At 41.5% G+C, this 12,957-nt stretch overlaps 1 protein-coding gene across 1 annotated transcript in view; it reads right to left on the bottom strand.

Annotated features, from left to right (window-relative positions):
- OTUD7A (OTU deubiquitinase 7A) overlaps nucleotides 1-12,957 on the bottom strand; it is a 250,890-nt gene that overhangs the window by 137,914 nt on the left and 100,019 nt on the right. Inside the window, exon 4 of the mRNA XM_084640497.1 lies at nucleotides 1,090-1,226. The gene's annotated coding sequence lies outside the window, so the exon portion shown is untranslated. The remainder of the gene's footprint in view (nucleotides 1-1,089; nucleotides 1,227-12,957) is intronic.

Here is a 12,957-nt window from a genome sequence, read left to right as displayed (position 1 = left end):
TCAAAATAATGTAACATTTTTTTTCTTCCTGATCCTCTCCCGGCACTGCTCCGTCATTTAGAAATTTGCTGGATTCTACAAGAAACAAACTGCCTGAGAACATTAAAATACATTCTTTTTCTATTCTTCTCTCCTTTTTGGATGAAGAAGGGATTCTGGAAAGAACTCTGACCTTGGATATGCCTATTGCTAGGCATCTCTCATGTGCATGTGTTGCCAGATAACCAGTTAACTGTACATGTGCACCTGAGTTCTGAATTATGGCCTCAGCATGGCCTTTGTAGATCTACCATTACTGGATTTTTAAAGCGTAGTTGCATTTTTTAAAAAGAGATTAAGTCTACACTACGGAGGCTAACTCTCACAGTTATGTCGACCTAGCACCGTTGTGTAAACAGCCTACACTGACAGAGGGTTTTTTCTGTTAACATAGGAACACCACCTCCTTGAATGATGTTAGCTATGTTGATGGAAGCACTTTTCTATTGATGTAGCTGTGTCTGCACTGGAGGGTATGTCGGCATCGCTACATTAGTCAGGTATGTGGTTTTTTTCACAGTCCTGACCAATTTAGGTGTGCAGATATAAATGTCAAGCCTTCCACTTAGATCTAAAGTTACATGGAACTGCAGGATGTTTCAGTTACCACCACAATAAAAGCAGAAGTAGAGTGGATCTATTCACAATACAGGAAACAGCAAATGGTCAATAGTCCCCACTTCTACATCGTCAATTCTAAAATTAACTGTCACAGCAACAGGAATCCAAATCTTCATTTACAATGCAGATAATCTTCTAGTTCACATTGTACACTCACAACAATTGAGCTGCTGATTTACAGTTCGTTGCAGTGAACTTTTAACATGATGGATAGTCATGGTACATAAAACATTTGTGACAAGAACTGGCACCAAATAGTCAGGGAACAGCACAACTTCAGTGTCTGCTTTATTGCTCATTTTTATTCCCCCAATAGCCTAAAGCCAGACTGCTGCTATTAGTTTATGCTTAGTTTATGCTTATTCTTGAGCCACAAATAGCCATACAGCCAACTAAAGCTATCTTTAAGCAAGTTGTTAATTGACTTACTTTCAACGGATTTTAAATAAGAGTTCCTTGAGGCATGTATCAGATGGGCATTATACTGCTGGTTTTCGGTGAGGAAAATAGTCCATTTTTGCCACAGTAGAAGGTGTGAATAAGTGAAAATATGTCCCCTGAGAAATCTGAAAAAGAAGAGACTGTATATTAATCATCTTCCTTCCTATGCACAGTTTGAATGATACCAATTATAAAAGCATTTTAAAAAGTCAGCCCTACCCTCTGATATTAGGTGCCCACCATATAGCACTGACATTGATATTGACTATGTTACTGCACACAGCTATTTGCATGGAAAAAGCAGATTAGCTGGGTATCCCTCTGCCCAATCTGTGCACACAAATGGGAGTTATGAATGCACAAAAAGGGTGCAATGTTCACTTCGGCAGGCATACAAAAAAAAATCAGTGAAAGCCTTAAGGCAAGGTAAAAACAACATGAATTAATTTTTTGTGGTCAAATTTTCACCTAGGATCAAGTGGGAGGGCAGAGGGACATGTCATAAAATTTCAGGGAAGTGAAATGATGAGAAGAGCAGCCGTAGGGGAGGGTTTTTGAGGGTGAGGAGAAGTTACCCAGGACCAGTCACTGGGTTCTGTTGGAGAGGAATGGTAGGAACCATTGTCGTGCTGAGCATCTGCTCTAGCAGTAGCCCGTAGGACGGTGAGCAGTATGAGCACTGAGATACAGCTTCTGCCCAACAGCAAAGCATCCAGAGTGTTGGTACATATTCCATTGTTGGAGGCTGGCTGTTGGTACTTTGACAGTTTTGCCAGGAATGGGTGGTTGGAGGTAGGGTGAGAACCGGAGAGGTTTGCTTTGTGAAATGTTGGCTTTCTGAAGATTGGGCAGGCTCCTGTATTTTTCAAGGGAGTTTGGTGGGTTCTCTGCTCTGAAAGAAGCCGTGGGTGCCATGAAGAGTGGACTCAGTTGTATTTTGATGCCTTTCGTGAGCCAAGAATCTTAAATTGGGTTTGGGTATTTTTCAGGGCTTCACCTTGTGTGATAAAACAACATTCCCCTGTGGTGCTGGTGTGATTAATGCCATCTGGTCAGTTTTAAAGTGAAAGAAGCAAGGCTTGCTTCTTTCTTCTACAAATGTTCCTTACCTTGCAATATTCCTGATTGATGAGTAGAAGGGAAGAGCAAAGAGGAGTCACAATCTAAAGCAGTGTGAATAATGGGGTTGAGGAAAACAAGCTAGGTAGAGGCAAAATAAAATAAAGTAGCTTGAATTACCAAATCACATCAACACTGAAATTTTTGCGGTCTTAAAAAAGATTTAAGTACACAGGAAAAAGCCAGCTGGCACTTATCCAGCAGGTAGCCCAAATTCCCCAGGTACAGAGGAGCATTCTGGTGGGCTCATTTTAAAAGATGACTACTTCATATATAAATTCCACAGTGCAAGGCACAAGAAGGGTTTCCTCCACTACCAACTGTGCTTGTCTTTCTAGTCCACTTCTCATTTACAAATCCCTTTATAGACAGTGCATGGGAACTCTCACTATTTTTGAGTGTGTTTCTTAAATCTCTACGACAATCATAGAATATTGGTGGAGCAAAGGATTTACTTAGTATTTATCTGTTTAGTAATAATAATGTGCTGGATCCTGTGTAAGACAAAGGCTGACTTGGTCTCTGTCCCACCCTAGCCCTTACAATCTAAATCTAATCACACTGTTAAATGCATAATCACAATGCAAAACTTGAATGGGCAAAGACCCCGAGAAAGCATTTAGTAATTAACTGCACCGGTTTTTCCTCCCTGTGAGAGTTAAAATCCACTTTTCTACACTTGGCTTGTGCCACTGATTTCAGTTTTGGAGAGAGTAGGCAGTGGATTCAACCAATAAGGATGTGGACAGCAGCTTACTGGCATCAAAAGTGTTAGCATTATGAGCTCTGTATGAGTAGTCTTACTGATACAGTTCTCCAAGCATACATTATCTTCTTGTACATAAAGATCAGAGACAGTATTAAGCATTCAAGTCAGTGTCAAGTGCATAGTCCATGTGAAGACTTGTAGTGTGTTCCCTTAAAGTGAAATCTTTTGCACATGCAGTTCTTGACACATACGTGTCAGTTACTCTATGAAACACAGGGCTTGATTCCCTGCTGCCATGCACCAAGGGGCATGTTCACCTGGTCCCACAGCTCAGACGAGGGGGTGTGAATAGGAATGCGCTTAAAAGTGCTGTGCATCCCCATGTGGATGCTGCAGGCATGAACTGAAATGTTCAGAGTTCACCTTTAATAAAGTCCTGTTTGAAGATGACTATGTCAGTGAAAATCAAAACCTTTGAGTTTGCATCTTCAGCATCCACCCAGGGAAGTTACAGTGCAGCTCTTTAGTGGGCATTGCTATTCACAGCCCATAGTCCAATCTTCGGGGCACGATAGACATATCCCTTGTGTAGTCCTTTATATCAGTACAAAGTGAAGGCAGAGCAGGTTTAAAATGCTACCACTTTGACTGGGTCATGCTTTGCATTGGTATAAATAACTACACATGGTAAAGGGCTACAGAGAATCATCACATTAGCATTAATGGATGGAAGCTCTGAGGCCAGTCTTTTGAAGGCTTCCGTTACAAAGAGTTATGCAGCCAATGCACCCATCAAGCAGCCTGTATGACTGGATAAGGAGGAGAAGAACAACGTGTACATTTATAGCGAGTACAAAAACAAAAAACAAAACCAGAATAGAGCTGTCAAGGTACAGAAAGATTCGAAGAACAATCTTAAATGTCCTTAAACTTTATATTGCAAGAGTAAAGGATAGTTTCGTTTCAGCTTTGGATAAATGCTTGCACAATGCTGCTTGCATTCAACCCCATGCATGCCTTGCAGTAAGCTCTCTACTGCACACAATAGCTAAATGACAACATGCCTGCATTTACCTGTGAATTACAGTAGAAAAGAGTTCACACAATACACCAAAATAAAGTTGGAAATCTCTTTTCCCCCTTTGTCTCCTGTTTCTGTGAAAGCTGATGCTATTTGGTTACTGTATTCCGTTTGCAAGGGAATTAAAAAGAGCACTGGGATTAATTCTTTTTTCACTTCTAAACCCCCTGCAGTGTCACTTACAGCCTTTTTAGAACAGACACAAAAGAGAAAATATGCGTATGAGACATGGAATCAGGGATGATTCCCTTCCTAACATTTTGAAGGTGCATAATTGAAGTATAGCAATCCCATTCTGTGTATTTCGCTTAAACTACATAAATAATTGACAGCCTGTGAAGATCTCATTAGGAACAACAAAATCCATGTGTCAGACAAATCCAGAGGGACAGTATCCCCATTTATGAATTATACAGAAAATCCAGCCAAATGCACTATTACAGGCCATTAAACAACTTGATAGCCATGCTAGTGACTGAGCAGTGAGACATTGCCATACAGGGGATCAGCATTTGAATTCTCTTCTCTGTCTTTCACAGCTCACTGGGAGTGGCAGGCTAGAGAAGAGCAATGAAGATCATGTGTCATATTGTATGATGAGAAAGAAAGGAAATTTAGGCCATTAGTATAGCATGACTATGCTAGCCCATTTCAGTGTTCTGAAGGGAGTCTGATCCCAGCCTGCAGCCTATTAAGGCATAAGCATTATAGATTCATGCCTAGAGCCCCAGGAGTAAAGTGTTTATATCAGAATCTTAGCTTCCATTAAAAAAAGTAAATTTCTAGCTGTCATGGTTATGAAGGAAAACTTGACAAACATGACAGGATGCTGTTCTGGGAAGAAGGATTACTGAACACAGATGGGGTCCACCTATCAAGGAAGGGGAAGAGTACCTGGATACTAGCGAGGAGTGCTTAAAACTAGGTTCGATGGAGATGGGAGACAAAAGCCAAGTCAAAAACATGGAGACCTGGGAGAAGGGTTGGAGTCTAGGGGGCGCATGGGCCATCATAGCAGGGCAAAGGGGAGACAAGAGGGAACACAGAAGAAATCAAATGAGCATATTAGATGTCTGTATACTAATGCAAGAAGTAGGGATTAAACAGAAAGAACTAGAAATACTGAATAGTGAAATAAACATAACTATGACATAATTGGCATCATAGAGACTTGGTGGGATAATACACATGGCTGGAATATTGGTATAGAAGGCATGAGTCTATAATGCTTACGCCTTAATCCAGCCCTAGCTGCAGGCTGGGTTCAGACTCCCTTCAGGGACAGACAGGGGAAGGACAGGCAGGGGAAAAAAGGGAGGAGATGTTTTGTTTATCAAAGATGTATACACTTGGACTAACACGTTAGACAAACACCTTTTTAGGAATAGTCTAATTATTACGCAGTCCTGCCTTGAGCGCAGGGGACTGGAGTAGATCACCTCTCGAGGTCCCTTCCAGTCCTACACTTCTATGATGCTGTGACCAAGTGTAAACAATGCTGTGATGTCTGCCTGAGTCTGCAGGCAGCCTGAAACAATAGCTCTCAGAAGAGTGAACTACCCCATACAGTTCAATATGACGTTAATTCCACAACCCATTGCCCTGGAGGGCCCCTGCAAACACCAGACGAGCAGAGAAATGTGTGTGGCAGGCAAGAAAGAGTGCAGTGAGCCTAGTCCACCTGTCACAGTGGATAACCCCTGAGGTAAATACTGGGGAAACTGACTGGAGAGGATTGAGAAGTACAGAGTCCCTAGTGCACTCCTAAGGGAAAAGCTGGAGCCACCTCCACACCAAATGGGGACCACACAGCCTAGGACCTCAGCCCAGGTCTATGCTAAACACTTTCCCCGGTTTAGTAATGTGACTCAGGGGGATGTTTTACAAAATTTTTATCCTGCCAAAATCCCCTAATGTAGACAAAGTTGTATGAGCAAAAGGTGTTTTTGCCAGCACAGCAAAAGCAATCTTTTGCCGATATAACTGCATCTATATTAGGGGCTTTTTCTGGTATAACATAGCTAAACCAGCAACTTGTTTCTAGTGTAGACAGACTCATATTGCCTAAATGTAGCCCTGCCTTCAGTTAAAAGATGATGTTGAGAAATTAGCCCTGGTGCAGGGAGGGACTGGAATACTCCTGTGGCAAAAGCCATTGCTATACTAAATGAAGTATTGTTGTAGCCACGTTGGTCCCAAGATATGAGAGACACAGAGCGAATGAGGTAATATCTTTTATTGGACCAACTTCTGTTTGTGAGAGAGACAAGCTTTTGAGCTCCGGAGAGCTCTTCTTCAGGTCTGGGAAACTATGTTAGACTGTCACTGCTAAATATAAGACGGAACAGACTGTTTAGCATCAGTGGTCCCATTTCAAGGGAATATTCAAGATGAAGTGGCCTGCTAACACCCCTCCAGTCATGGGGATGGGGGAAGTGAAAAGGGAGTGAAAGCAGCTGAGGGGGTTGTGAGTGGGTTACAGAGTGTTATTATAAGCCATAAATCCAGTGTCTTTATTCAGTCCATGATTTTTAGTGTCTAGAGAAATTATGAATTTAAGCTCCCAGGCTTGTCTTTTGAATATGTTGTGCAGGTTTCCTTTGGGAATGAGGACCGATAGGTCAGGTATAAAGTGTTTGCTTTGCGAAAGTGTTCACCCACAGGTGATGTGATGTTTTTCGTCTTTTGTCATTTTCCTGGGTGAGTTCAATCGAGAGTGTAGTGATTGTCTGATTTCACCCACCTAGTTGCTATTGTGGCAGTTAGTGTACTGAATGAGGTACACCATACATTGTCTTAGGTATGTGGAGGATCCATGGTGCCGCTTTGAATCAGTGTGTCCTTGCCTGTGCTGTTATGCTATGCTATGTCAGGCAGCAAAGCTAGAAAAAAGAGCAAGGAGTACTTGTGGCACCTTAGAGACTAACAAATTTATTTGAGCATAAGCTTTCATGGGCTAAAACCCACTTCATCAGATGCATGCAGTAGAAAATACAGTAGGAAGATATATGTATTTTCCACTGCATGCATCTGATATGATATCATGATAGATATATATTATATATATATACTGTATTATATGTCTTCCTACTGTGTGTGTGTGTATATATCTATATCTATCTATATATATAGCTATCTTCCTACTGTATAATACACACACACACACACACACACACACAGAGAGAGAACATGAAAAAATGGGGGTTGCCATACCAACTCTAACAAGACTAATCAATTAAGGTGGGCTATTATCAGCAGGAGAAAAAAAACTTTTGTAGTGATAATCAGGATGGCCCATTTCAAAACAGTTGACAAGAAGGTGTGAGTAACAGTAGGGGAAACAGTTTTTAGTTTGTATAATGACTCATCCACTCCCAGTCTTTATTCAAGCCTAATTTAATGGTGTCCAGTTTGCAAATTAATTCCAGTTCTGCAGTTTCTCATTGGAGTCTGTTTTTGAAGTTTTTTTGAAATATTGTGACTTTTAGGACTGTAACTGAGTATCCAGGGAGGTTGAAATGTTCTCCACCTGGTTTTTGAATGTTATCATTCTTGATGTCTGATTTGTGTCCATTTATTCTTTTGCATAGAGACTGTCCAGTTTGGGCAGTGTACAAGGCAGAGGGGCATTGCTGGCACATGATGGCATATATCACATTGGTAGATGTGCAGGTGAACGAGCCCCTGATGGCGTGGCTAACGTGATTAGGTCCTATGATGGTGTCCCTTGAATGGATATAGATAGAGTTGGCAACGGGCTTTGTTGCAAGGATAGGTTCCTGGGTTAGTGTTTTTGTTGTGTGGTGTGTGGTTGCTGGTGAGTATTTGCTTCAGGTTGGGGGGCTGTCTGTAAGCCTGTCTCCCAAGATCTGTGAGAGTGAGGGATCGTCCTTCAGGATAGGTTGTAGATCCTTGATGATGCACTAGAGAGGTTTTAGTTGGGGGCTGAAGGTGATGGCTAGTGGCATTCTGTTACTTTCTTTGTTGGGCCGGTCCTGTAGTAGGTGACTTCTGGGTACTCTTCTAGCTCTGTCAATCTGTTTCTTCAGTTCAGCTGGTGGGTATTGTAGTTTTAAGAATGCTTGATAGAGATCTTGTAGGTGTTTGTTTCTGTCTGAGGGGTTGGAGCAAATGCAGTTGTATCTTAGAGCTTGGCTGTAGACAATGGATCGTGTGATGTGGTCTGGATGAAAGCTGGAGGCACGTTGGTAAGTATAGCAGTCAGTAGGTTTCCGGTATAGGGTGGTGTTTATGTGACCATCGCTTATTAGCACTGTAGTGTCCAGGAAGTGGATCTCTTGTATGGACTGGTCCAGGCTGAGGTTGATGGTGGAATAGAAATTGTTGAAATCATGGTGGAATTCTTCAAGGGCTTCTTTTCCATGGGTCCAGATGATGAAGATGTCATCAATGTAGCACAAGTAGAGTAGGGGTGTTAGGGGACAAGAGCTGAGGAAGCGTTGTTCTAAGTCAGCCATAAAAATGTTGGCACACTGTGGGGCCATGTAGGTACCCATAGCAGTGCCGCTGACTTGAAGGTATACATTGTCCCCAAACGTGAAATAGTTGTGGGTGAGGACAAAGTCACAAAGTTCAGCCACCAGGTTTGCTGTGACATTATCGGGGATACTGTTCCTGATGGCTTGTATTCCATCTTTGTGTGGAATGTTGGTGTAGAGGGCTTCTACATCCATAGTGGCCAGGATGGTGTTTTCTGGAAGATCATCAATGGATTGTAATTTCCTCAGGAAGTCAGTGGTGTCTCAAAGATAGCTGGGAGTGCTGGTAGCGTAGGGCCTGAGGAGAGAGTCTACATAGCCAGACAATCCTGCTGTCATGGTGTCAATGCCTGAGATGATGGGGCATCCAGGATTTCCAGGTTTATGGATCTTGGATAGAAGATAGAACCCCGACCAGGGGTATTCTCAGGGTGTGTCTGTGCAGATTTGTTCCTGTGCTTTTTCAGGGAGTTTCTTGAGCAGATGGTGTAGTTTCTTTTGGTAACCCTCAGTGGGATCAGAGGGTAATGGCCTGTAGAATGTGGTGTTAGAGAGCTGCCTAGCAGCCTCTCATTCATAGTCTCACCTATTCAGAATGACGACAGCACCTCCTTTGTCAGCCTTTTTGATTATAATGTTAGAGTTGTTCCTGAGGCTGTGGATGGCATTGTGTTCTGCAAGGCTGAGGTTATGGGGCAAGTGATGCTGTTTTTCCACAATTTCAGCCCGTGCACATCAGCGGAAGCACTCTATGTAGAAGTCCAGTCTGTTGTTTCGACCTTCAGGAGGAGTCAGCCATTGGTTTGAATTTGATCCAGGTTGATAGTGACTGAAAGCTGTCTGAGTGGTGTTCAATAGCCTATGAAGGTAAGTTAGCAGTCTCAGTCCCGTTCCAGTAAACGGATGCCCACAGCACAAAAACCATTATATCACTGAAGAATTTTATTGTCAATTTGATCGGAGAGGACAAGAAATTTAATCTTTTACCTACAGGGGTAGTCTCTTATGGGCAGGACTGAGGCATGTGAGTCTGTGCACAGAAGCAGGTACAATTAACTTGAGCATAAAAATCAAAAAAGCTCAAATGTTTGTAGTGTCTTTGGGGGTTCAAGGTTTTGTTTGATGGCAGCCACTTTCATTCTGTCTTATTAAATAATTTATAAATGTGTGCCTAGAAATAAAGCGATAGGTAAAGAGGGTTTTTCAAGAAAAGTAAATAAGTTAGTTACCTAGTTATCTGTAATTTTTTTCCTTTTCGTGTCTTGCTTCTTCACATTGCAACTCCTTTTCAGAGTTCTGTTTACATACCATTAACAAGTAATACAGTTAACCTAACTTTTCTATGAAATGGCTTTCATTTCTAAAAATATCCACGGCTGTTTATGAAACCACAAAAGGAATACAATATGCCACAAGAAGCAAAAAAGCCTCTCATATTTCTTTAGTCTGTCAGATCAATTCAGCAACATCCCTTATATCTTCACTCAGTACAGATGAGCTATAGCCACCTAGGTAGTCACAACATTTGAGAATACATTTGCTTTTATAACTTTTAATTTACTGGGAAAATATATAAAAATAAAATGGGCTAATTAACAGGAAGCTCTGGTTTAAGGACAGCATAGTGGGCTAGTTGGTGAGACTGTGGGGAAACATGCAGATGCATTATTTATAATGAAGAAATGGTGCAGTGACTAAGCTAAATGTGAAATTTGATGCTGATTTTTCAGAGGTGCTAAACATTCCCAACTTGCTTCAGTGGGAGTTGTGGATGCTTGGTACCGCTGAGAAGTAGACCATTAGCTCTAATTGCCACTTTTGTCATCATCTATTGTTATGTGCTATAAAAAGGGAGGCAAGGATGGAGTTAATATCCGTGTGTGAAATAGGGAATTCTGACAGTCAGAAATGGAATGGCTATTGATCGAAAAATAAGCTTTGGCCAGCGGGGGAGGAGGAGAGAAATAAAACCACCACCACCACATGGAGGAGTAACGTCTACAGGCAAAAGCTAAAGAGAAAGCTAATGGCACTTGCTGCAATATGTGCACCTATGGAAAGAAAATAAAGTGGACAGAACTGCAAGGAGGACAATAGTTTCCAAACCACAAACAGCCTCTCTCAGACTACTGATTATTTTAAAAAGGAAAGAATATGGAGGGATACAGCTCTCTCTTTGCGCCATATTCAGTAATACTGATGGCAACATTATCCTAAGGAACTGAGAAAGGCTTTACAGGGCTTCATGCGAGCTGCAGCACATAATAATAATAATAAAGTGAAAGAGCTGTTATTTTTTTAACCGTAGCTGGGGAGAGGATCCGCTGCAGCAGTGAGTATGCTGTATTTCTCCTCTTTTCATATCAAAAGCATCTGGGTTTGAAGAATGGCAGTATTTTTTGTTTGAAAATAAAAGAGCCTAGAAAAGCATGCAAATTGAGAAGGAAAATCAACCATAAAATACAGGCAAATGTGGGAAGGAGAATGTAATTTTTTTTCCTGCTAGCTACCAATCTTTCAAATAGCTACTCCCAAAAGTCAGGGGTAGAAGAAAGAAAGGGTCACTTGATGTTTCAGTAAATACATAAAAAATCCGAGACGGCAAAGTTCTCTGAAAAGAAAAGCATAGTTTAAACTCACTGGTCTTCAACTGTTTTTGTTCTTTAAGGATGTTGAGAGCTTTCCTTGTCTGTGTGGATTATTACTACAGTATGAAGAGAGATACTGTACACATGTGAGCAAGACCAAAAGCTGAGTTTTTTCTCCCTCCTACCATGTATACAAAGCAGAGTCTAATAGGCTGAAATATTTTCCATTTTAAGGGCCCAATCCAGATAAAAGGAGCCTGCTCAGCTACTGACATATGGAAGCTCCATAAATACAGAGGCTCTTTGGAAATAGCTGTTAAACTTTTTGGGAGATGCATGTGACCTTTTCACTGCAGGCTTCCATTTAGTTATACATTTTAAAGGAGCCAGAGCACAAACTCATTGCATTCATTCTGACTGGCAGCACTGCTCACTGGCTCAGGAGGGAGAGAATCCCATCTAAAAATTCCTCCCCTCACTCATGAAAATAAAAGGGGATGAGGGGGTGATATAGGGCCCCCAGGATTCTGATACCATAATAATCCATGTGGTATAAATACTTCGGTAAGACAGCAGAAATCTTGTGACCCAATGGTGACTTGAGCTAGGGAGTAGAACAACAGTGGATAGGAGACAACATCATAGCAAATCCAAAAGGATTCAGATTGAGCACCACCCAGATTCAATTCATGTCCATCAATGGCAAACTTATTGTGCCACCAAAGCTTTTAGTGAGCATGTGATGTCCAGCCATCTATTGCATTTCTTGGTAAACACACTTCCTAATTCAACCAATGAAAGAGAGAGAGAAGCCCTCAGAAAAAAGGAGGAGGGGACAGAAGCCATCCCTCTCCTAACTACGAGATGTCAAATATTAGGCAAAAAGGATCTCCATGGAATGTCTTTCTACATTAGCTACAATAAGATAACTGGAGTGCTGTCTAGAACAGAGGTGGAGTGAATGGATGGACTAAAGTGCAGGAAGCAGGGGGATCATTTCTGGGAACTAATCTCCCCATCTAGCTCAGCAATGTGTTAACAAAGACCCACTGTGGTTCTCTTTTGCTTTTCATACCAGGCCCACCTTCCTGCTGAGTAAGCTAACGTACCAAAGAGTCAACTAACTCAAGCAATATTTCATCAACCTTGCTCTTACTTACAAACCTTCTAGAAACACTCCTGTTCTGCTTTCGCTGATTCATCTTGTTCAGTTTGCTGAACCAGCGATCACAGAAGCAGTACTTTCTATTTAGTGACAGACAGGAAGGACTAATTTCTTTATGGCTCCTCTCCCTATACTGAATGTGACCAGTAAAAACGACAGACTGACTATCTGTGGGTGTCAGAATAGCAGCCGTGTTAGTCTGTATCTGCAAAAAGAAAAGGAGTACTTGTGGCACCTTAGAGACTAACTGTGGGTGATGTTGAGGGAGAGGGTGGAAGTACAGAATTGAGGCTTTTCCCTATTTACAGTATTCTGTTGGGACTATCAGCACTGGACTGACTATTGATCAGAGGAACGTGATGCTAGTAGAAGAAAGGAATGTGGCTATTATATTACCACACAGTCAATAGCTTTAATGCCCCCCCTTTTCTTTCTCCCATGATAGATTTGAATTAAAGTATATCTATTAGTAATCAAGCATTTGCATAGAATACACAGATGGACCTGGGTATATGTTAAAATACTCAATACCTAACTCTTAGATAGAATATTACTATTTTATAGATTTATGATGTAAACACAGGAGATTTTATTAAAAGGAGGTAAGAAAACCTCCACGTTTATTTCCTGGATATGAACTTTTTTTTTTTTTAAATGAAGTCCCTTCCTAACGAGCCTTTATACAAAGTGCGGGC

Source organism: Lepidochelys olivacea (genome assembly GCF_965140295.1).
Source record: "Lepidochelys olivacea isolate rLepOli2 genome assembly, chromosome: 10".
Lineage (NCBI taxonomy): Eukaryota > Metazoa > Chordata > Testudines > Cheloniidae > Lepidochelys > Lepidochelys olivacea.
The sequence above is the reverse complement of the archived record's forward strand: the minus strand, read 5'-3'. Positions and strand labels throughout refer to the sequence as shown.